Genomic DNA, 16,959 nt, shown 5'->3' on the forward strand with positions numbered 1-16,959 from the left:
AAGGGAGTGACTCTGAGCAAGTGTAGGCTGCATTTGTTGCACTGAGAGTCCCTAACAGCCTTTCAGGCATCTAGGTTTACAAAGAAGCAAGTCCATTTTTCCAGAGACAAAAGTGCTAGTTGACAGTAGTGCATAAATTCAAATTCTGATCAGACAAAGAAACTAAACACAAATTAGACACATAATTTCATCCAATTGCTTTATTTCTATTACACTTTCAAAAAAAGGCAGTACTGATATGCAAGTGATGCTCTGTCAACAAGGAGCATGTGCAATGTTCATGTGCCTATAAACATTACAGAAACATTTGCCAAAGTTAAATGGTTGATTGACTTAAGCTAGTAGTTTTTTTCTTTAGCACAAGTTTAGAGGTTGTTAACTTTTCACTGGCCCTATTCTAAGTCTTTTAACAGAATCCTAATATTAATGACAATGTGTGACCATAAAGAAAAGTGTGAATTTCAGTGGGTGACATCACATGAGTGATGTTGCATGATGTGATTTTGAAGCCCACCAATATTTGAAGCAGATTTGGGAGTGCACATGGGAGAGGGAGAATCAGTTCTAACAATGGTGTCCATTCTTCTAGCAAGTACACACTTGCATTGCACCCAGTATGTCACTCCTAGACCAAATCAACACATGAGCCTACAAGGTAAGGTAGACATGCAGAACACCTGCAGACTTCAGCATGTACACCATGAAGAATCCTCCCAACTCCCCCAAACTTGGTTCATCTCATTACTCCACATGGAGAAAAATCAATTTTAGATTACCTGCCACTACTCATATGCAAGTACTTGGAAAAGGAAACCTGAGGCTCGAGAGGTTTAGCATCATTTAGGGAGATGACAACATCTGGAAAAGTATTTCAAAATTCCTGGGAATCACCAATAAGTTTTAGGCCACAAACTTGAAGAGAGCTGGGGGGATAAAAATCCCTAAGGAACCAACACAAAATTTCAGAAGCCCAGGAAACTAAGTTTCTTTCATTTCTGAGGTTATATTAAAGCAGTACTCATACACATTTACTAGGGAGTAAAATACTTGCCTCCCAAAGGAAACGAAACCCAACTACAAAGAAGACAAAGATTGAGTTGGCCTAAAAGATCTCTGCCCACCTGTGCAGAGAAGTGCCATGCTAATTAAGAAAGAAAATATTTTTGGCTCAATATCTTTATTCCCATGCCTTATTGTAACTTAGCCTGTAATTAAGTCTAAGAATGTGCTCCTGAAACAACATCATATTGTTCCCTGTTTACCTCTGCTGTCACTTCCCTTCCTCTGTTGTTTCCCCTGTGTTGAATTTTAGTTTAGACACTCCTTGGGGCAAGGATCTGTCCTCTTCCACTTTGTAAAATGCCATACACACCAATGGTGCTATATAAACAACAGCAATCCTTCCACCTGTAGTGAAACGTCATTAAGCCAAAGAGTGGGAAGAAATGGAAAAGTAAGGCAAGTTCATATACTCTATGGGGTATGGAAATGTAGATATACAGACTGACACAAAAGGTGGTAACAGTTCCAGAGAAGGCTCATATAAGATAAAATAACTGGTAATTCCACATTTTGCTTCCCTTTTGGTTCTCTTTCATAAATATCTCTCACACACAGAAACAAACATATAAAAGCAGCATGCTGTTACTTTACCAGCCTCTGTTTTGATTAACTAGTTAGGGAATTAAGAGTCAAATCAATTGCTTCTGCAGCTCAAGAGCTTTGCAGAAAACAATACCTTAATCTTGTTTCTGCAAAATGTAATATATACACCAAGCTTATATCTGGGCATTCTCTTTACATTTCTAACTTTAGCTTTTCCACTTCTCAGTTCTACCTCTTGAACAACTCAATGTCATCTGGCCATTTTTCCTCATTTGTTTCCAGTACCTTCTCTGGCTTACCTACTTACTTATTTTCATGACTTCTAAGATAATCAAGATGTGATGTCCTAACATCCTGACATACATCTCTTACAATTTCTTTAACTAATACTAAATCATTAAAGATGGAGATTCTACTCTTCCCATCTAAGCCCATGCTTAACTGCCTCTGACAAAGACAATTACCACAAGCACTCATAGCACAAGCATCTAATAAAATTAATCCCATCTCTTTCATTCTCCAATCGCATTTAGGCTATTGCCAGGTTCTCACACTTCATCAACACCATCATCTCAAAGATGTACCTTTCCATCTAATGCTAGAAAACAGAACCCTAATTAAACAAACAATCTAAACAACTCTGTCTTAAGTTCTATATAGAAAAGTTATTCAGTCAAATCATTACGACAGTAATTCCTCTCTACTTCTGTCTCTCTCCACAAATTATTCAGTCTTCTAATTATTACCCTTACCAAGAGTTGTCCCTTCACAGAAGCTTGTGTATCTCCTGTGCAGGTGAGACACACACACAAAAAAAAGTATTTCAACTGAGACAAAGATATGGATACACAAGGCAATTGTGTTTTCCCCCCCTTCCACACTACCAACCAAAAGCAGCTGTCTCTACAGAAATACATCTTTTGTCAGACTCCTTTGCTACTTCCCCCCAAATACACTCACTTTTTAAAGGCCTACCCCCTCCCTGCCCTTTCTGTGTAGGTTGCGACCCCTAGAGGCAGAAAGCATGCTTCTGTACAACACCTACTGTACAGTACATGCTTAGAGGTAGTAACAGTTACAGCTTTAGGAAATTTTCTTTTCAAAGAGCAATGACACAAATGTGATAAGTAAGCAATATAGCACAAAATAAAACTAAAGCAAGTGAGAACTAGCCACATTTAGATCAAGTGGGAGTGAAAGTCAGGAAATCTAAAACAGGGCAGAGATCAAAAGACAGACTGCCAGGTGCCATCCCATTTAGAAGTTTTCAAAGTTTTACCAGATTCCAACCTCTCTTTGCTAGTCACCACAACTGGTAAAAAAAGAAAAACAGAGGATCTGATTCAAAGTTAATGTTGTAGCTAAGTCCCTCTTTAAAAAAATAATGCATTTCTAATACCAATTTTCCACACTGTATAACATTATGCAAACGGTTTAGTACTTTCTTTTAAAATTCCAAGCTTTTCTGTAAGAGTTTGCCCATTTTTTTATTTTTTAACACACACCCCACACTCACAGTTACAAACACTGAATTCCCGGAGTAATATGCATGATTTCCCACTTTCTTTTTTTCTCCCGTTGTTACAACACCTAGCGCCACTTCCCTGAGCATCCCTGAAAAGTCTCCATAGCTCGCTGCCTTCATCTCCAGAGAGCCCCACCTCATTGTTCGGGGAAAACACTCTTCACGTGTACTAACTCGGGTGCTTTTGTCCAGATGCACGCGCACACCCCTTTGGTGCTAATCTCGGTCCCCGGACCCCCCTTTCCTCCCCCACCCCATGCCGGCCTCCCCGCCCCCGAGCCTCGGCTGAGCCAGAGCGGTAGCCGCGTATTCCCGGGGCGCCGCCGCCTGGCCTGCTTCCCTTCCCCCTTCCCGAGCCTGGCTCTGCCGAGGAGAGCGGGGAGGGGCTTTGCCTCCCACCCCTGGGCCCATCCGCTCCCCCGGCGCCTCCATTTGTGTGCGCTCCCTCCCTCCCTCCCTCCATGCAGGCATCCCTGTCCGCGACTCCAGCCGGCGGCCGGCTCTCACCTCCTGGTGGGGCTGCGGGCCAGGCCGCGGAGGGAGCGGGGGCTGAGGCGCTCGGCGCGCTCTCGGTGGCGCGCCGGCCCCCGTTCACCCGCGTCGTTGTCGCCGCCTCCGCCTCCTTCTCCTCGCTCCTCTCTCCCTCCGCTTGGGGTCCGCAACAGTAAAGCGTCCCCTCAGCTGGAGCCACCCAGAGGATCCCCCGGGCAGCAACAGGCGCTCCCGCAGCAAAGGTTCCGTGAGGTGCAGAAAGGTTCCCACGTCCCTCGCAGCGGGAGGGCGGCAGGGGCCGAGCAGGAGGGAAGGCGAAATAAAACCGGGGAGGGGGGCGAGCAACAGGAACGCGTCCGTTACCAATCCCCCAAAGGCGACGAGGGCATGTCGAAGAGCTGTCGCCGGCAGTACTCGTGTTTGCAAGCCGGAGGCAGCCCTAGTAGGCCTGGAGAGAAGCACGAGATGTTTAGCGCCGTCTAAACCACCGTGTCGAAACCAAGACGTGAAACCTCACTCGGTTGTCCCAGAGCCAGTCTCGCTGACTTGACGGCAGCTTTTTTGGCCAGGAAAAGGACAGGTGGTGGAGCCATGTTAGCCCGTCAGAAGAAGAATCCAAAAAAATCAAATGTGGGGTAGCCACTTTGAAAACGTACGAAATAGAAAAGTTGGCTATGGTCAACAGAAATAAAACACACACTAGAGGCCAACCAACATGCCACAAAGTAGCGAGCAACGTTTTCAGCAAAAATGGGAAAGAAAGGAAATTTACTGTTGGGATGCAAGGAGTGTCAAGCAGTAAAAAGAGATTTCAGGTCGCTCTGAGTGCTTTTGGGGCAAAGGATAATAGTTGTGTTTACTTTTAATAGCACACATTGGGAACCATGATATTTGAAGAACCTCTGCCTCTTTCCACATGAACCTGCCTGCCGACTGCATTTGTCTTCATTGGCCTTGCCCCATCCTCTGCCACAAGGAGAGGTGCTCAGCTGGGATATGGGACAGGGCCTTCTCAGTTACAGCACCCCAACCGTGGAATTCTCACTCAAGTGAAAATAATTTGCCCATTCACTGATTTCCCCCCCTGACCCATTTCTTTTATTCCACTGGGATTTTTGCTGGTTTTAATTCCTGTGGTGCTGGTGTAATGGCTGCTGTGTCCACTGCAGACTCAGCCAAGCAGAGATGTAGGACGCACTCGGCACAGAAAATACAAAAATGGAAGAAAACAGCAGACACATTCATAATGTGCCTGAAAATGTGCTACCAATCAGGGACCATATTTCTGACAATACCCACATGCAATGCAAGCCTTTCACTGTCTAATTAATGTATGTGCTCAATAATATACAGTATATATAAAACATAACACCCCTTCCCCCGGTGCTTCAACTTTACTCAAAGTAGGTGCCCTTACAGCTGCTTTAAAAAGGCTGTGGGGGATCTGATATCTAATTGGGGTTGGTGTGTTGTGCGACAAGCATACAGAGTGCAATGAGACTGAGTGGGGGGGGGGGGAGGCTTGGTTAATTTCATTGTACACAGGTTGTAAATTGACAATAATGGTATTATTAGTAGTATTAGTATTAGTATTAGTATTCACCCCTTGGGGGCCCTATTGTGATTTCTGCATAGTTTCACAAATTCTCCACTCTCCAACACTTTGACTTCACTCCCAAAGGAACACTCCTCCATTGTCTCCCAAGACACATGGACGTCAGCCAATAATAATACAGTGGTACCTCGGGTTACATATGCTTCAGGTTACATACGCTTCAGGTTACATACGCTTCAGGTTACAGACTCTGCTAACCCAGAAATAGTGCTTCAGGTTAAGAACTTTGCTTCAGGATAAGAACAGAAATCGTGCTTTGGCGGTGCAGCGGCAGCAGGAGGCCCCATTAGCTAAAGTGGTGTTTCAGGTTAAGAACAGTTTCAGGTTAAGTACGGACCTCCGGAACGAATTAAATACTTAACCCACTGTACTTAGTTCTTTGGTTGTGCTTTTTCTAAGCCATCAAAACACTTCTCAGAAAACCTCACAACAACCTTATAAGGTTCAGTTAGCATATTTGCTAAAGCTAAACAAGTATCTTTATTTACAATTTACACCTGAAGTGTGAATATGGATCTTAGCTACAGAAGTTCCACTTGAAAATGTAAGGGAGTTTATTATTTCAGATCTTAAGGAAAGTTAGTAGGAAATGTAAATACAGATGGCTTGATTATAAATAAAGGCATTCGTTTAGCTTGAGAAAATATGCTATCTTACATAAAACTACATTTCAAACCCTATAAATATCCCCATCATTATAGCAATGACATAAGACACTCCTGTGCATTTAGTCAATAGGGGGTTTGCACATCTAACCCTCTGCATCTGTTTTCCTCTCCCCTGTGGTTCTGCAATCCCTACTCATGCAGAAAGTATCAAATTGCATTCACATGGTGAGGTTTTATTAAAGTGAATAAGATGGTGGTTGTCACATTGGCTTTTCCCATCAAAAAAGTGACCTCCTAAAGAAAAAAAGACAATTAAATCGGATTGGTTTTTCACACATTGATCTTGAAGGGATTTTGTAACTATATCCCTAGTTACTAGACCTTCATATTAGATTATGATTCATGATAAATCCACTGGAGATAATGTCTGTCAAGACTGTTGTTTGAAGTGTTACATAAAAGTACAGTGTGTATTAATGTACAATTTACTGTGTTGTTATTCAGTCTGGACCAACTCAACCTGAATGGTTTGTCTGCAGTTTGTTCCCTCCTCCAGGTATTTGGCTGTTTGAACATTGCAGTTTGTTTAGGCACAAGCAGAAAGGCTCTGGATGATAGGTGTCAACCAATGGATTATGGTCCTGCTGTGCCTGGGTGGTGACAAGCTTCAGTACACCGGTAATTTAGAAGAGTTTGTTGGAGAGATCTGTGAGTTTTTGAGGACACTCCCAGCTCATGGACTCGTAACCAGTGCTGCTGCAGATCACCCTTTTGGAATACACCAAAGACAAGGGTGTCATCCCCTTTTGTTGTTTTTGTGTTGATTGGTAATGTGTCTGGGGGAGGAAATGATTTTTTTAAAAAATTATGCATTTTTACAACTGTTGTAAATAAATAATACATTGTCAATCACACATCCATTTCCTAAGGACTTCCCAGTCCACCTTTTTGTCGCATCCTATGTAAACCCTGATCAGCTGCATATCCTGATCTCCCACCCATTTTTATCTCAAATCTTCCTTTATTTGATATTATCTGCTGCTTATATATTTACTCCTACTTGCAGGTTGAATTGAATATCCTTCTAAGATAGTCTCCAAAACACTTCCACTCTTTTCTTAACTGTGTCTCATTTTATTTCTTATTTTTGTGGTAATAGTTGCTAATTCTGTTTGGTCTATCAATTTATTCTGCCAGATTGCTTTTGCAAGTACATCTTTTTCTTTCCATTTTTTTGCACAGGCTATTATAGCTGCAGTGGTCACATATAAAAAGAGGTTGAGTGCCTTCTTTGGTAAGTCATCACTTATTATCCCTAGTAGAAAGGCGTCTGGTCTTTTGGGAAATGTGAGTTTAAATATATTTTTTAATTCTATATGGATCATTTCCCAGAACTCTCTAGTGTATTTACACAACCACCACATATGCATCAGGGTCCCTCAACCCTGATGCATATGTGGACCCTTTCCTATACATTTTCACCAATTTGCTAGGTGTCCGGTACCACCAGTACATTTTCTGTAGGTTTTCCTTAATAAGATAACATGCTGAGAAATTCATGGTTTCCCCCCATAGTTTCTCCCAAGAATTTTTATATTGTAACCAATATCTATAGCCCATTTAATCACTGTCATCTTAACCATCTTGTCTTTACACTCCCACTCCAATAACAGTTTATATATTTTAGAGATTAGGGAGGGAATGATTATGGGTCCTACCTGATGACAACTGAGAGCTCCAAGGGTGAGTACTATGTTATTTTGCCCCACCTTTTAATGTGAGCTTAATTTGGGGAGGCAGCAGCAGAAGTGAGAATACTGCAACCACCAATAAATACATGCTTGTATATTTTGTAGGTAGGCTGCTTATCTCTTGTTTTTCTGTATTTTGGACATGCTATTACGGGGGACATGGGTGGCGCTGTGGTGTAAATTACTGAGCCTTGGGCTTGCCGATCAGAAGGTTGGTGGTTCGAATCCCCGCGACGGGTGAGCTCCCGTTGTTCAGTCCCTGCTCCTGCCAACCTAGCAGTTCAAAAGCACATCAAAGTGCAAGTAGATAAATAGGTACCGCCCCTGCGGGAAGGTAAACAACGTTTCCGTGCGCTGCTCTGGTTCTCCAGAAGTGACTTAGTCATGCTGACCACATGACCCGGAAAAACTGTCTGTGGACAAACATCGGCTCCCTTGGCCAGTACAGTACAGTACATCGGCTCCCTTGGCCCCGTTCGCATCCTGAGTATAATGTAACACGCGACTGCGCGCGTTGTGTTTCGCCGCTTCCGCGCCTGCATGTGACGTCATTTTGAGCGCCTGCGCAAGCGGCGAAACCCGGAAGTAACGCGTTCCGTTACTTCCAGGTCGCCGCGGAGCGTAACCTGAAAACGCTCAACCTGAAGCATATTTAACCCGAGGCATGACTGTAAAGCGAGATGAGCGCCGCAATCCCAGAGTTTACGCGACTGGAGTTAGCTGTCAGGGGTCCTTTACCTTTCACCTTTAGTACTGTATTTGAAATGATTTACAGAAATGAAAATGTGGCTGAATTCTAGCTTGTAAATTACCACTGACTCTGAACCTGCAATTGTTAAATACAATTACTTGGGAACAATTCACAATGAAATCATTGGAACTTACTTCTGTGTAAACGTGCTTAGAACCAGACAGTGATAGCTCAAAATTCACCAGCTGCATTTTCTGGCATTTTTTAAACAGCTTAACAGACAGGGAGATAATTTGTGTTTAATGACCTTCACATCCTCTAATGCCTGTAATTGATAATGTCTTTAATACTGACTCATATTGTAGTTGACAGGCATATAAAAGCTACTGTCAGAGTAAAATGTATATCTGTTATGACAAAGGAAGGATCCTTTTAGTGATTATCACAGTAGCCATCCTCTTTTGGATGCTATCTCACCTAAGCTGTGCTTCGTATAGCCCCTTGCTGCAGGACCACTGGTCAAAGGAATATTTACGTACATAGTATTTTTTTCCTTAAGGGCAAGTATTAAATGTGCTGGGACAATGTACCCTGAAGCAGATAAGGAGCATAAGTAGCTTAAAACTTGGTGGATATGGTATTTGTTTGCTGGGCAGCAATTATGCACTGAACATTCACACTTTGGGATTATTAGAATGTTGTCCCACAGCACAAGTACCAGAGCAACTGTTTCAATTAATCCCTTTCTGCTTCTCATTTTTACTTAAGGAAGCACACAGTGTGTGGCGTGCAGCATGCTTCTAGGATAATCATTTCATTTCATTTATTTAAGTAATTTATATACAACCACTTCATCAACAGAATAAACTTCTGAGTGGTTAGGAGCGTCCTACAAATATAACTAAAAGCCAAATACAATAAAAACTCCACATTTTAGAGCCACAAAGAACTATTAGGTAAGATATCCTATTAAAGATCCATATTAACATATGGGACCATAATAACTACTGTAACTATATGTGAAACTATAAAGTGTCATTCAAGAGAGGAAATTTAAATCACCTGTTCCAAATAAAGATAATCATTGAAGTATCCTCCTGCAGAGAAGTTGTATGGATGCTGTAAAATGATTGACAAAAATGCACATTTGAAATGCTGGAAGTTTGTTTCCGCCCAATAAATTTTATTAAAGTTTGAAAGAAATTATACATAGGTTAATATCTTTTTATCATTATTTTTTTAAAAAAAACCTAATCTACCGGTAAATAAAAACACAAACCAAAAGGAGGAAAATAAATACTGGAAGTTATCTGAAGGCTGAAAGGAAATACAGTGGTACCTCGGGTTAAGTACTTAATTCATTCTGGAGGTCCGTTCTTAACCTGAAACTGTTCTTAACCTGAAGGACCACTTTAGCTAATGGGACCTCTTGCTGCTGCTGCGCCGCCGCACGATTTCTGTTCTCATCCTGAAGCAAAGTTCTTAACCCAAGGCACTATTTCTTGGTTAGCGGAGTCTGTAACCTGAAGCGTATGTAACCCGAGGTACCACTGTAGTGAGAACTGCAAATGCCAATTTACATCACTGGGCTTCACTGAAATAAATGCAAGCTATAAATAAAGCAAAAAATGGCTCCTGGGAAGTTATGGAATGGGTCAATATGATAAAGCCCAGAGATAGGAAGAAATGATGAGGAGTAGCAGTGGCAGAGCTTGAGAGAGTGAGAGCTTGAGAGACTGACATCACGACCCATGTTAGTCAAATTTCAGACCTGGGAGTAAAATGATGGCCCCTGGGGCTGCAGTGGCAGGCCTGGGAATGAAATGGGGCCACTAGACAGGGCCTGTTATTCCATTCCTAGAGCCATCATTGGAGTTCCATGTCATAACATTCATAAGAACCCTGCTGGATCAGTCTCAGGGGCAGGGGAGAATTGCTGTCTCTCCCCACTCCACTTCTGTCCCCGGAATGCCCTGGCTCTCACCCAACTCAGTGACTGCATTCTGCACTGAACTTGGTAAGAGCTAGGGGGCAGGGAAGACAAGTGGCAGCACCACACTCCAGAACAGCCACTGTCTTGACAGTGGCAGCAGCGGTGGGATGGGCAGAATGCCACCTCTTGCACTTCCACTGCCTGGGGTGGGTGCTTAACTCTGTTTTATGGGAAGGCCAGCCCTGATCAGACCAAAGTCTAGCATCTGGTTCTCACAACCTCACTCTCACTGGTTGTGCTTCCCAGCAACTGGTGTTTAGAGGCCTATTGCCGTCAACTAAGAGGTAGCACACAGCCATTGTGGCTAGTAGCTACTGATAACCTTATCTGCCATTAGGCTGATGGGAATTTTAGTTCAGAAACATCTGGCGGGTGAGAGGTTCCCCACCCTTGATGCAACATCTTGTCTTAAGAAGAGTCTGGAGAATTTGAAAACTTAACACATTTTGATGATGTTCTGACTGGTACAAGTACAGTATAGCCATTGCCCAACTATGGAGTTTTATCCTGGTAATACCCTTCATTAGGGCTATATCTAGGGTGATGTTCCACTCCTCAAGATAGTGAACACTGTTACAGAGGTGCTTACTTCCCTCTAGAGGCGTTATGGGGAACAGTAACTGTGAGCAGATCTTCTTGCAAGAGAGGGAGAAAGAGAGAGAGATGGGCATTGCTATGTTGAACAGCAAGCTGGGGTCCTCCTCCATATGAATAATAGACATGTTGGCAAAAAACCAGGCTGCCCTTTCACACAGATTCACTTGCAGGGTCTTCCTCTCCTGCTAGCAGGGCAGGTTTGCAGGTTTCAAGGAAGGGCTGCAACTGGCTGGGTGAAGCAATTCATTTTTTCATTGTAAGTTTTTAAACTTTTTAAAATTATTGTAACCCACCCTGCAACCTTAGGGTGAAGGGTGGTATAATAATAATAATAATAATAATAATAATAATAATAATAATAATAATATGTTGGGGGGGTTAGCTGAAGTGCAGACTGGAATTACCATACTGATTATTAGTTAAGCTTTGAGGCTCCAATATTTTGGCAACCTCATGGAAGAGAGACTCCCTGGAAAAGACCCTGATGTTGGGAAAGATTGAGGGCACAAGGAGAAGGGGACGGCAGAGGACGAGATGGTTAGACAGTGTTCTCGAAGCTACCAACATGAGTTTGACCAAACTGCAGGAGGCAGTGGAAGACAGGAGTGCCTGGCGTGCTCTGGTCCATGGGGTCACAGAGAGTCGGACATGACTAAACGACAACAAAGTTAAGCTTTGACCATTGGCCTTTTGGGGAAAGCCCATCACTCTGTGAGGGAAGGGTTGTTGTTGAGTGGAAGAACATCTGCTTGACATGCAGAAGGACCCAGGTTCAATCCCCAATATCTCCAGAAAGTGCTCTGAGAGACCCTACCTGGAACCCTGTAAAACTGCTGCCAGTCATTATAGATGATACTGACCTAGGTGGACCAATGGTCTGACTCAGTACAAGGAACTTTCCTATGCAACACAGTGCAATTGTATATTCTCGTCCTATGGTCCTTCGCCAGTTGTGCATTTTGCTTGCCTCAGTTTCTAGTCCTGCTTCTAACCATGGAAACTTAGCTTTCATTCAAAATATACTGAACTTGCTGCCACGACTCCATCAATGAGTGCATTAATTTGTTCCTTCAGATGCAGAGCATCCTTTTCATTTATCCACCGTGCTCCAAAAGTCATAGAACCAATTCCACCTTAGAAAGAAAGTTAATTACATTTGCTTTGTAGTATTTGCAAGGGCAATTTCCAATGCTAACGCTTTTTAGATTATGCCTTTGAGGTTTCAGGTGACTTGTGGATGAGCACATTTTCATATTTCTTACCAGTAATAATTTATATAAAAGATTGTTTTACTCATCACTTTAACTCATTGATTTCTTTAACCTCTAGCAATCTGGTAGATTAATGCTTTATTATGTGCTTCTAGGTGTATTTATTTACACCCCACATTTTTTCACCATTGCCAAAGGCTAATATAATCAACATTTAATTGAAAATATATGCCGTAAGGCTACAGTCCTGTCCATACTTAGCTGGGACTCAATGGGACTGAGTTTTAAGTAGATAAACTACAGGAATGCACTGTGAAACAGCTAAAATATGAAGGGTATACAATCCATTTAGAAGGTTTCTTATGCAAAGCCCCATTTAAATGAGTGGGGATTGCACAGTTGGAATAACTGTGTGTAGTTATACACACTTAAGTCCCATTAAAAAAAATTATGGGTAGGGCTAGGAGAGAACCCAGTCTGAAATTTTGGAGAGCCTTAGCCAGTCAGTGCAGACAGTACTGAGCTAGATAGACCAATGGTAGAACTCAATATACAGTGGTACCTCAGGTTACATATGCTTCAGGTTACAGACGCTTCAGGTTACACACTCCGCTAACCCAGAAATAGTGCTTCAGGTTAAGAACTTTGCTTCAGGTTGAGAACAGAAATCATACTCCGCCGGCGCGCCGGCAGCAGGAGGCCCCATTAGCTAAAGTGCTACTTCAGGTTAAGAACAGTTTCAGGTTAAGTACGGACCTCCGTACTTAAGTACTTAACCCGAGGTACCACTGTAAAGAAGATTCCTATATTACAAATACATAATATAAATACTTATCTGCAACTCACCTACACCACAAAATATTATTATTATTATTATTATTATTATTATTATTATTATTATTATACTGCCCTATACCTGGGGGTCTCAGGGCAGTTCACAGAATAAAATCAAGATATAAAACCACAAAATACATTCTAAAAATAAAAACAACAACCCAATAGACACCCCCCCCCGTGTAATTCCTTGTAGGCAGGTTCCAGGTATTGCATATTAAAACAGCTTTATCTCACACTATAGGCTAGACCTACTTAAGGGGGCACATGTCTTAAAGGTTTGTAAGCAGTCGAGGCTCAGGGTTTCTCTCCCCCCCCCCCAAATTAATTGCAATCCCAAGGACTTTGCCAAAAGCAGGCATAAATCTACAGGAGCATGACTGCTGGATCCCAGTTTCCTTAAATTGGACAAAATGAAGAACTTAACACAAAGCACGTTGTTAAACTATGGAATTTGCTCCCACGAGAGGTAGTGATAGCCACCAACTTGAATTGCTTTGAAAGAGGATTAGACAAATTCATGGAGGTTATCAATGCCTACTCACCATGACGGCTACGTTCTACGAGTGTCAGAGGCTGTAAAACCTCCGAATGCCAGTTGCTGGGAATCACATGCGAGGAGAGTGCTGTTATACCATTAGGTCCAGTCGTGGCCGACTCTGGGGTTGCAGCACTCATCTCGCTTTACTGGCCGAGGGAGCCGGCGTACAGCTTCCAGGTCATGTGGCCAGCATGACTAAGCCGCTTCTGGTGAACCAGAGCAGCGCATGGAAACGCCATTTACCTTCCCGCTGGAGCGATACCTGTACTTGTACTTTGACCTGCTTTCGAACTGCTAGGTTGGCAGGAGCAGGGACCAAGCAATGGGAGCTCACCCCGTCATGGGGATTCAAACCGCCGACCTTCTGATCGGTTACATCCTGCTTAATGTTTTTTTGTTTAGCTACTTTGAGAACAGGATGCTGCCCTAGATGGGTCATTGGCCTAAATTAGCAGGATCTTCCCATGTTGTTGTGGCGATGAAGTGGCAAAGAGAGGAATATGGGATGAAACCGAGAACAGTTCAAGGATGGGGATGAAATTGTGTTGGAGGTACTGTGTATAGAGTGAAATGGAGGAAGGTGACACCATGCATTCGATGTAAAAGCCAGGTGTGCATAGCAACGAGAATGAGATCTATGGTCTAGTTAGTTTTAAGCACAAGGGTTGTGGGCAAGCATGGTTTTAAAATGGGATAGACATTGCGCTCAGATCCTGCTTGTGGGCTTCTCATGGGCATCTGGTCGTTCACTGTGAGAACAGGATGTTGGACTTGGTGGGCCACAGGCCTGATCCAGCAGACTCTTCTTAAGTTCTTATTGCATTAAAATAAACAATATTTTCCAATGATCTTGCACGGTTCTTAATGAACCAGTGCAGACAAAGAACTAGAGTGATTGTTGAAAGCCTCTAGCATAGAAGTAAGCACTGCAAACTATGGCAGTCCCAAAAATAAGAGGAATAATTGTTCTGTAAATCAGTTTTAAACCTACCCAGACATGCTCAAGTTCTCTCATCCAAACTCCTCAAGAGAACATAATAGAAATAGAAAACATCTAGAGAATAGAAAAATGAATGAAAGTCTTAGGTCATTTTTATATGCTAAGAGGCTGAAAAGATGCAAACTACGGTAATTAATTCAGAAGGGACATCAAGAGGAGCAGGCATGGCAGATAATAAATGAATAGCACTGGAAAGACAAATTGAGTTCTTTTCCTTCGTTTAACCTTTGCATTAATCAAGAGCATAAGGCAGATTCAAAACGAACAATGTGCAAAGTAATAAAAGGAAGTTTTAATTGTGTATTTTATAGTTAACCTGTGGGTCAAATTGGCATATGACATACCAGGGGAAAGTGTTAGTTCAGTATACAGTGGTACCCCGCGAGATGAATGCCTCGCAAGACGAAAAACTCGCTAGACGAAAGGGTTTTCCGTTTTCTGAGTTGCTTCGCAAGACGAATTTCCCTATGGGCTTGCTTCACAAGACGAAAACGTCTTGCGCCTTTTTTTTTTTAAACCGCCAATGCATTCCTATGGGAAACCGTCAATACACATTGGTGTTTCGCAAGATGAAAAAACTCGTAGAACAAAAAAACTCGCAGAACGAAAAAACTCGCAGAACGAATTAATTTCGTCTTGCGGGGCACCACTGTATTGCAGAACTGCTAAAACAAGTTACAGGAAGAAATACCGTATTTTTCGCCCTATAGGATGCACTTTCCCCCCTCCAAAAATGAAGGGGAAATGTGTGTGCATCCTATGGGGCGAATGCAGGCTTTTGCTGAAGCCTGGAGAGCGAGGGGGGTCGGTGCGCACTGACCCCTCTCGCTCTCCAGGCTTCAGGAAGCTCTCCGCAAGCCGTGGGAGAGCTGTGCGACTTCGCGCAGCTCTCCCACGGCTTGCGGAGAGCTGCCTGCACCCCGAAGCCTGGGGCACGCTGAGCTCAACACGCCCCAGGCTTCGGGCAGCTCTCCGCTAGCCGTGGGAGAGCTGCGCGAAGTCGCACAGCTCTTCCACGGCTAGCGGAGAGCTTGCCTGCACCCAGAAGCTTGGGGCATGCTGAGCTCAGCACGACCCAGGCTTCGGGCTTCGCACAGCTCTTTACTAGCTGTGGGAGAGCTGCGCGAAGGCTCTGTCTTGGCTTCCACTTGCCTACTGAATACAGGATCCTTGGCTGAGTCACGTCTCCACAGCATGTATTATATTTGTGCACTGGCCTGGACTTCTTATTGAGAAAAATATCCTGAACAAATGACCTCAGCTTGTTTGTAGCACAAGGTATGGGACAGGACAAACCTAATGCCTATGCTGGATGAGTCTTTCAGGCTGAAATATACTGTCCAGCAAATCTGAAGTTTATTTGACCCTTTCTTGCTCTTTGTTTTCAGGGGAATGCCATTTAAGAATAGTAGAGCATGTGGCAGAATCTGTTTCCTGTTTTGTAGGCTCAACACAAAAAGAAAGAAAGAAAGACATTTTACCAGTTGGCTTTGAGTTCGGGACAAACCTCTCCATCCTTTGATATTCATGAATCTGTATCACAAAAGAACAGCTAGCAAAAGTGTGCTCTGAATACAGGGCTTTATGATATGCACCCACTGGGATATTCTCCTGTTCTCTTCCCCCTTTCCCTCATTGTTATATGCATGTGTGGCATTAGTGGGGAAATCCACCTGGAACACTTCAATGCCCAAAGTTTACAACAACAAAAATCTCATCTCCAGCATAATCCTTTAAAAATTCATTGTGCACTAATGTGTCTTTCGGGATCTATACAACCTATCCTGCAGTATCTTAATTTTCAAAGGCTTCTTGTGAAAACCAAAGAAAGAAATATGCTTACAAGAGAATATCTGGCTGCTTTGTGACATCAGAATGGAATCTGGTGATAAAACACATGTTTGAAGAAGGCAAGGTGGTTGTAACAGAAGAAAAACCAAATGAAACAAAGTCATCTGCCACCAGAAGAAAACGAGTTGCCGTCTCCTCTTAATGCTGAACCAGCTTCATCAGCGTTAATCAACAGGTTTTTCCTCTAAAGGTAAAGTGTTTGGTGAAATACAGCCTTCTGCAAACTTATGGGAAATATGTTTGCTACTGGTGTAGTCTCAATAAGGAGTCATAGTGAAACTTAGGTATTTATCTGACAAGTGCACCTGTATTATGTGTTTTCAAATGCCTGTTTGAAGGAGCCACACACCTTACATTTTTAGGCATAAACTTGAAATCCCTGGGCATCTTTGATCTATTCTCTTAAAGGTGTATAAAAGCCCTAGGAACACAGGAAGCTGCCTTATACTAAGTCAGACCATTGGTTAATTTAGCTCAGTACTGTCTACACTGACGAGCAGTGACTCTTGAGAATTTTAGGCAGGAGTCTCTTCTCAGGCCAGTGATGCTGGAAATTGTGCAGCTAGAAAAAGTACTCTACTGCATCTCAGAAAATGTGCAATCTGTATGAACATTTAGAACAGTGGGAGTGTCTAGAGATTTCTG

At 42.9% G+C, this 16,959-nt stretch overlaps 2 protein-coding genes across 6 annotated transcripts in view; one reads left to right on the forward strand and one right to left on the reverse strand.

Annotated features, from left to right (window-relative positions):
- The window catches only part of RAD54L2 (RAD54 like 2), a 68,432-nt gene extending 52,255 nt beyond the window's left edge, over positions 1 to 16,177 (reverse strand). For 3 of the 5 annotated variants that reach the window (XM_083429334.1, XM_083429333.1, XM_083429328.1), the window contains exon 1: positions 3,638 to 3,808. The gene's annotated coding sequence lies outside the window, so the exon portion shown is untranslated. Of the gene's footprint in view, positions 1 to 3,637; positions 3,809 to 11,905; positions 12,011 to 14,454; positions 14,518 to 15,944 lie in introns of those variants that run through there. The other 2 variants (XM_083429329.1, XM_083429332.1) reach the window with 2 other exon arrangements.
- Positions 16,178 to 16,341: 164 nt separating this feature from the next.
- Positions 16,342 to 16,959, forward strand: part of DCAF1 (DDB1 and CUL4 associated factor 1) — a 58,350-nt gene continuing 57,732 nt past the window's right edge. Inside the window, exon 1 of the mRNA XM_083429326.1 lies at positions 16,342 to 16,509. The gene's annotated coding sequence lies outside the window, so the exon portion shown is untranslated. The remainder of the gene's footprint in view (positions 16,510 to 16,959) is intronic.

Source organism: Podarcis tiliguerta (assembly GCF_965153285.1).
Source record: "Podarcis tiliguerta genome assembly, chromosome: 2".
NCBI lineage: Eukaryota > Metazoa > Chordata > Lepidosauria > Squamata > Lacertidae > Podarcis > Podarcis tiliguerta.